This window comes from Mus caroli, chromosome 6 (genome assembly GCF_900094665.2).
Source record: "Mus caroli chromosome 6, CAROLI_EIJ_v1.1, whole genome shotgun sequence".
In the NCBI taxonomy this organism is placed as follows: Eukaryota; Metazoa; Chordata; class Mammalia; order Rodentia; family Muridae; genus Mus; species Mus caroli.
In genome coordinates, this window is record NC_034575.1 from 83,347,071 (window position 1) to 83,354,141 (window position 7,071).

General features: G+C 44.1%; 1 protein-coding gene across 1 annotated transcript in view; it reads right to left on the minus strand.

Annotated features, from left to right (window-relative positions):
* LOC110295693 (ANTXR cell adhesion molecule 1) overlaps nucleotides 1-7,071 on the minus strand; it is an 84,352-nt gene that overhangs the window by 16,108 nt on the left and 61,173 nt on the right. The gene's annotated exons all lie outside the window — the stretch shown is intronic.

Sequence of the window (7,071 nt, forward strand, 5' to 3'; positions counted from 1 at the left end):
TGTGTGTGTGTACATGTGAAAACTCTTCCCACACACCCCAGACAAGCCTTATATTCACGGGTAGCTCAGGCTGTGCTTTCCATATTGGCCTCCTGAGTGCTAGGGTTACTAAGGGTGTGCACCGGCACGCCCAGCTGATGCACATCACAGAGGCCTTCGGGTATACTATTTCATCCTCTGTGTAATATTTTTATAGAATTGGGATCACACTCCACGTAACTTTGTGGGCCTTGGCATTCACATCTCTCTGCAGTCATTAGAGAAGCTTTGGGGATGGCAAGAAAACAAAATGAAGGTGATGGGGCCTAGTGCTCTTACAAATCATTTTTTCCTCTCTATAAATCCACACCAAAAAAAGTCTTGACTGTTGACATTTGTAAAACATACAAATTATCCTCTCAGCAAAGCTTCAGCCTTTTAAAGTGTTGTAATCCCGAGGTCCAAATCACTGCAGCACTGCAAACAGCTGTAATTTGCTAAGAGTAAATATGCTTTTCAAAACCTCGTTTTTCCCCCACCAGCAACAACTCAGGATTCATGCACAAGGCATGTGCCTTGTGACACACAACTCTTCTGGCTGTGCACAATTAGATTTGGAAGCTCTTTACTTTTGGAGTTGCGACTAAGAGGTAAGCCTACCCCAAAAGTCCAAAGTCATGACCACAGGTCACAGCGAGCTCTAGAAGGACGAAATCTTCACAGAAACCCAGAGGAGAGAGGAGGTTCCTATCCTCACCCCCTGAGGCACAGTGCATGGCACGTGCTGTCCTGGAATGCAAACTGGGGCCAAAACTGAAATGCACAGGGTGTGAGCCACGGGCGCTCTTTATTGCTTCTGCTCAGCAGACCCAACCTAACCTTTCCCTAAGAATGCTGAATAAGGAGTTAAACAGCACAGAATTACAACCTGCCTGGGGCTCCTAGGGTCTAGCTGTGCTCAGGTCCTTCNCTAGGATCATCCTACAAAAACCACAAAAAAGTAGGGCTGTACCAAGCCCCACCCCATCACTATATACATACAGGCACTATCCATGAAGACCAAGCCACCTGGTGCAGAGGTAGAGTGGGAAGCTAAGTTCCCACACAGAACAGAAGGGTAAGGGTGGAGGCAGGCTGCAGGGGGGGGTGGAACTCAAGCAAATTTGCCTCGGTACTGGATATGAAGAAGACCATTTTGTGCCTGAGTCCACACAGGGCTTAATACCATTTCCTCTTGAGGCCACTGAACACTTGATAGCCCCCAACATCAAGTCTGACTGCATATGGGCTCTTGCAGATAATTCTGTCAAGCTGTCTCTGTAAAAGTCTCTGTGGAGGCAAACTTCCAAACCCACGTTCCCGTGGCGGATTACAACCTGTCTGTTGATCGTCCGAAAGTGGGGGACCTGAGCAGTAGCCTACTCTTTCCAGGAGCCACTTTGAAACTAGGACCAAACNTATGCTCCCTCTGAAAGCCAGGGCGATGGAGATGCACCCATAGTAAAGGAGAGGTTGCAGGGCTCAAGCAAAAGGAACCAACCAGGAAATCAGGAAGGAGAGATGTCGTGGTGTGACCACACTGCTAGCTACCGAAAATGATGCTCTAAACCCTGGGAGCTGCCTTCCCTGGACTGGGGTTCAGGACTCCCTTCTCTGATGTGCGATATCAGACAAGCAATCCAATCCCTTTGAGGCAGGTGCACACCAGTCACCTGAGCACTGGAGCTGGGGCTTTGGGATCCTGAGGGAATTCATGTTGGCACAGTAGAGAGGTGGTCCCAAGCNTTGGAGTAAGATCACCCAAGCCTAAGTTGTTACCAGGCCATCTACTGGCCTCTGACACTCCATTTATCCAAGTTGTTTCCTTATCAGCAAAAATGAGGGCACAGATAAGTCTTCCCTCCCAGTGTGGCTGTGGTGAAAACGAGGTGACCTGTGGGAGAGATGTCATGGAAGGGCATGTGGGCAGCACAGGGACAAGCTAGGCGCTCAGAGATCGGAAGCTGCTACCTCTTAGATGAAGCTTCCTGGGGAAGAATCAAGACCCCAAAGGCTCCTTANGTCTCTCCACTCTGAAGCACANAGTGACATTCTCATAGGAGATCAGTGCCTCAGGAATTCAAGCAAATTGCNTGCAGTGCCTTTGACCAGCACACTTGATGCTCTAACTCACACCAAAGGCTATGTTGGGAAGTTTCAGGTTTCCTCTTCCTTTTCCATTTCCCTCTACCTACTGTGGCAGATGCATTGATAATCACCCCTGGGTACCAGCAACAGTCCTGGCTCCCAGACATTTCCTAAGATGAAATGTATAGTTTCTGGATAATAAGACAAAGTTTAGACAAACAAACACCCTGGACCATTCATATTCAAATGAGTTTTTCCCCCTTTTGGAAAGCTGAGCCTCTTTGGGGGAACTTTCAAAATTGCCTATTTGGGAAAGTATCTTCAAAGGTTACTGGCCGGGCAGTGGTGGCGCACACCTTTAATCCCAGCACTTGGGAGGCAGAGGTAGGTGGATTTCTGAGCTCAAGGCCAGCCTGGTCTACAAAGTGAGTTCCAGGACACCCAGGACTATACAGAGAAACCCTGTCTTGAAAAACCATAAAACAAAACAGAACAGAACAAAAGAAAACAAAAAACAAAGGTTACGGAGTCCCATCCTTTGGGAGTGTACACAAAGTAAGCCATGGCAGGCCTGTTAGATAGGAGATCAAGCTGGGAAGGAACGTTCATAGAAAAGCAGAGNGTGGCTGTGGGAGTCTACAGCGAGGATAAAAAGCCAGTGTCTTTGCTTCTAGTCCTCCTTACACAGCACAAGAGCGGTCTGGAGTGTGTCTTATTATCGCATAGTAAACTGTCTGTTTCTTTATTTACTGTGCATAAAATGGGTCATTTCTCAGCTCATACCCCAGTGTCCGCATTTCAGCATTTTAATCTCTAAGCAAGTGGGTTTCCAATTGGAAGCAGGCCTTCTCTTGGCACAGAACACACTGAATACTGAAGTCAGAGAATGTGCCAGGATAAACTGATAACATTTGTGGTATTTCCAAGGTATGTTCTTGGCCAAAAGGGACTTCAGTCTGGCAATTGGAAAGCCAACTGACTGCTAAGTTTAATATGTAGACTAGGCCTAAATAATTATAAAAGAACTTAAATTGAACTTAATAACTTTAGTGAATTCTTTTCTAATAGCAGGGCAAGTGCGTTTGTAGTCATCTTAGAAAAACAGACAGGAAGAAGAAAATATAAATTTACTGTAGTCTTATGCAGGGGTGGCTGTTTCAAGTTTGCTCTTGACTGTGTGTGAAGAGAAACAGTACCAAACACAGCTTTTAAGTACTGCTTGTAACTTTGTTTTAACACAGGATGTAACATTCCCACAGCACTCTCCTACAATATTAGGAATTATGAAGGGTGACTTGTGTTTTGCATGTGGCTCACCCACCAAAAAACAGTTACGCTCTTCTTTAAATGCTCCCTGGCCCCACTTCTTTCTTCCTTTACGAGAAGTAGCAGAATAAGTGNCCATGTTACCATGTCTGTTGACCAGTGGCTCTCAACCTCCCTAGCGCTGNGACCCTTTAATACAGATCCTCATGTGGTGGTGAACCCCAACCATAACATTATTTTCATTGCTACTTTGTAACTGTGACTTTGCTACTGCTAATCTCACTCTCTGAGACTCTTCTCTGAGAAGCCCACANCTATGCTTCCAATACATCTTCGTTTCTTCTCTCTTTCTCTCAACTCTCCTGCTTGTGTCTATATGAAGAAATCCTTATTAAATCCCAACTCTACTTCATAAATGTTGAAGCAGTAGACTCATTTTAAGAACTGCTTTCTAAGCTATCCAATGGTGTTTTACTGATCATGCATAAAAACATTGTTCATCTGTGTCTTTGCCAACTCTGGGCACTGGTTTTTTGTTACTTTCCCCCGGGTTGCTATGGCAAAATCAACAATTGGAGCTAGCTGTGGTGGTGCCGGCCNGTANTCACAGTACTGGAGAGGCTGAAGGGTTAGGAATTCAAGGCAACCCTCAGCTACATGGCCTGTTGGAGGTCAGCTTGAGCTACGTGGGAACTTGTGTCAAGAACAAAACCAAAGGAAAATCAAAGAGAGATGATTGTTTCCTCTTGCATGGCCATGGCCACACTGGGATTAGTGAGCATTGCTTTTCACGCTGGGCACGCTCTCTGGGATTAGGGAGCACTGGTTTTCTTGTAATGTCCCTTTTCATCAATTTCCCCTGTTCTTTTTACTTTTGGAAACAATTTTATTATTTGTGTGCCCATGTGGGTGTGGGCGTCAGTTCTCTTTCTCCACTGTGGATTCAGGGCTTAAACTCTGGTTGTCAACCTTTTGGACCTGTATTATATATATTATAAATATTTTTCCTTATTTCTTTTTCCTTTTGATTTTTGTTGGGGCTGGTAAGAAGAGAATTTGAAAACATGTGCTTACACCATCAATTCTTTCCCCTTAGAGCTTAAGTCCTTTTTTAGTGCAACATTTTTATCTACTAGATAATTATGCAAACATTTACTTTTCTAGAAATTTTATATTTTCATGTTCGCATTAAAGTTTTCAGTTCATCTGGAATTTGTTTAACTGTAAAGTGCAAGATAAAAATCAACTATAATCATCTCTCTAAGCAGTTAGCCAGCTGTGCCAGCACCGCTGAGCTAAATGGTCACTTAATTTAGCACTAAGTTCATAGTGGAGTTTGGCTCTGNTTGGGCTCTGTGCTATTGCTGTTTGCCCATTATACCAGGCACACACTGTTTGAATGATTTTTTTCCTTTTCTATTCTAAAGTCAGCTCAGGCAGGTTTCTGCATTTTACTTGGCTAATTTTACAGTTTATTCTTCCATATAAGTTTAAAATTANTGTTCTAACTTAAAAAGCTCCCATGGGAATTTCCACTAGGATTGTACTAAAAAGTAAATATTAAATTTAAAACCAGTAACATCTTTACAAGGCTCTGTTACTTCTCTGTTTAGTGACAGCAACATGTCACTGGTAATATTGAAGTAACACCTGTAGCCAGGAGTGGGCAGCTGTTGGTGGCTATGCTGTGAGTCCTACCTGACACACTAAGCCTCTTAACAACCTATGGCATAGAAGCTCCTGTCACTAGCACTTCACGGAGAAAAACCAAGGCACAGAATGTTGTGTAATANGTTACAGTAACAGCTGGAGGCGATGGAGCCAGTCCTCTTTCCCAGATATCGCCCTATGCCTGGGGTCTAGACCATGTATCAATTCTCACTTTCTTTATATTCCCATAAGGTTTTTTCTTATGTCACTAATATGTCTTCACAAATTGTTCTCAATAGATTTTGTTTGTCATTATATTCTTCCCAGAATATTTTTATTTTTAAAAGATTATTTATTTATTTATTTATTTATTGTGTGTGTGTGTGTGTGTGTGTGTGTGTGTGTGTGCGCGCGTGTGCGTTTGATTCCCTGGAGCTAGAGTTACAGATGGTTGTGAGCTGCCTGATGTAGGTGCTGGGAACTGAACTCATGTCCTCTGGAAGAATAGATGGTGCTCTTAACTTCTGAGCCATCCCTCTAATTCTCTAGGACTATTTTTAAAATAGTTACCATTGAATTCTGGGCAAAGGTATTGGTAAAAGTTGAGGTTTTATAGCTGGGGGTAGTGAACACAGAAGAGAACAATGATAAATAAAATGTCACAATAAAACCCATTAATTGTATGTTAACTAAAAAAAGTAATTGAGAATTGAAAAATAAGGGAGGGCTCATTGTGAAACATCCAGTTAACAGCCCCCTTATTGTCTAGCAACATTGTCTAGCAGAAACTGTGACTCTAGTTCCTAGGCATGAACAATCATCCCAAAGTACCCNAAGGTGCTGATGTTGTCTTCAGTTCTCTTGGGTCTTTAATGATGTCATGTCACTAACTAATGGGGCAGAGATGACCGTGTGCAGCTATGAACACTTAAATAAAACTGAGTGAAATTAAAATTGAATTTCTTAATCACACAGCCAGGTTTCTAGTTCCAACAGCTACCTGTGGCATGCAAGGGACCACACTGGCTGGCTTCCTTGAACACTCCTTCCATTTGCAAGATGGCCATGCTAGAACCATCAGCTTGCTATTACAGAGGAGCGAGAATGCCTCGCTGTTTCCTTTCCAACTTTAAACTGGATGTCTTTCATGGTGTTTTGGTCTTAGAATGACATTGAGTTTAAATCTGCACTTGGAGACGTGTGTCACTGTGTTAAGGCGACACGATTTTGCTTTTCCAGCACCACCAGTTTTGCTGTGTGACAAGCAAATTCCCTCTGAGATGGAGTCCCTCTGTCTTCTGCAGCCCTCAAGGCTGTGCTGGAAGTGGAGTGAGTTTGCTGTTCAAGCTGCTGCCCTGCTCCAGTGGCATGTATTTCTCTGAGTGAATGAGGGGCGGGCTGGCCACAGGTGGTGCCCAAGTGCATACCAGGAAAGGAAGAACAAAGGGATGAGACATCAGAGTTCACAGAACTGGCAAGTGCAGGGCTGTCCCGGGTCTTGTCCCCTTCGAACACGATCCCTAACCCCTATGGTTTGCCCTCATAGAAGGCCAGTTCAAAAGCTCACTGCTTTGGGATGAAAAATCAAANCCTCCGAGAGTTTCTGCCTTTNCTTGAGACTGGGGATTTACAGTGACTTTGGAAGCAGCTTCCACATTGTGGACAATGAAAAATGGTTTCAAACAGCACACACATTTTGGACACACAAGAGCAGTCCCAGTGTTAAATAAAACTAACTGAATGCTTTCAATGTTTGATATTATCCCAAGCCAGAGATTCCAGATGTCTATGAGGAAGCTGCTGCTTGTGTCTAAACACAATTAAGAGGGTTTCAAGGTGTCAAGGAGAGAAAAAAAGGTGTGTCCTTCAGTTTTCCTAACTTAAAAACAGCGTTAGACCCCCTGTCTTCTGGGGCCACAGGGAGAAGACCCAGAGTGGGCAGTTAGCTGCATGTGGGTGGGGTCTGCCTTCCTTCCCTCCTAAGCCTCTGGGTTGCCAAGCAGAAAGGATGAAGCCCAGGAGCACCCAGTGTGATGGAAACTACAGCCC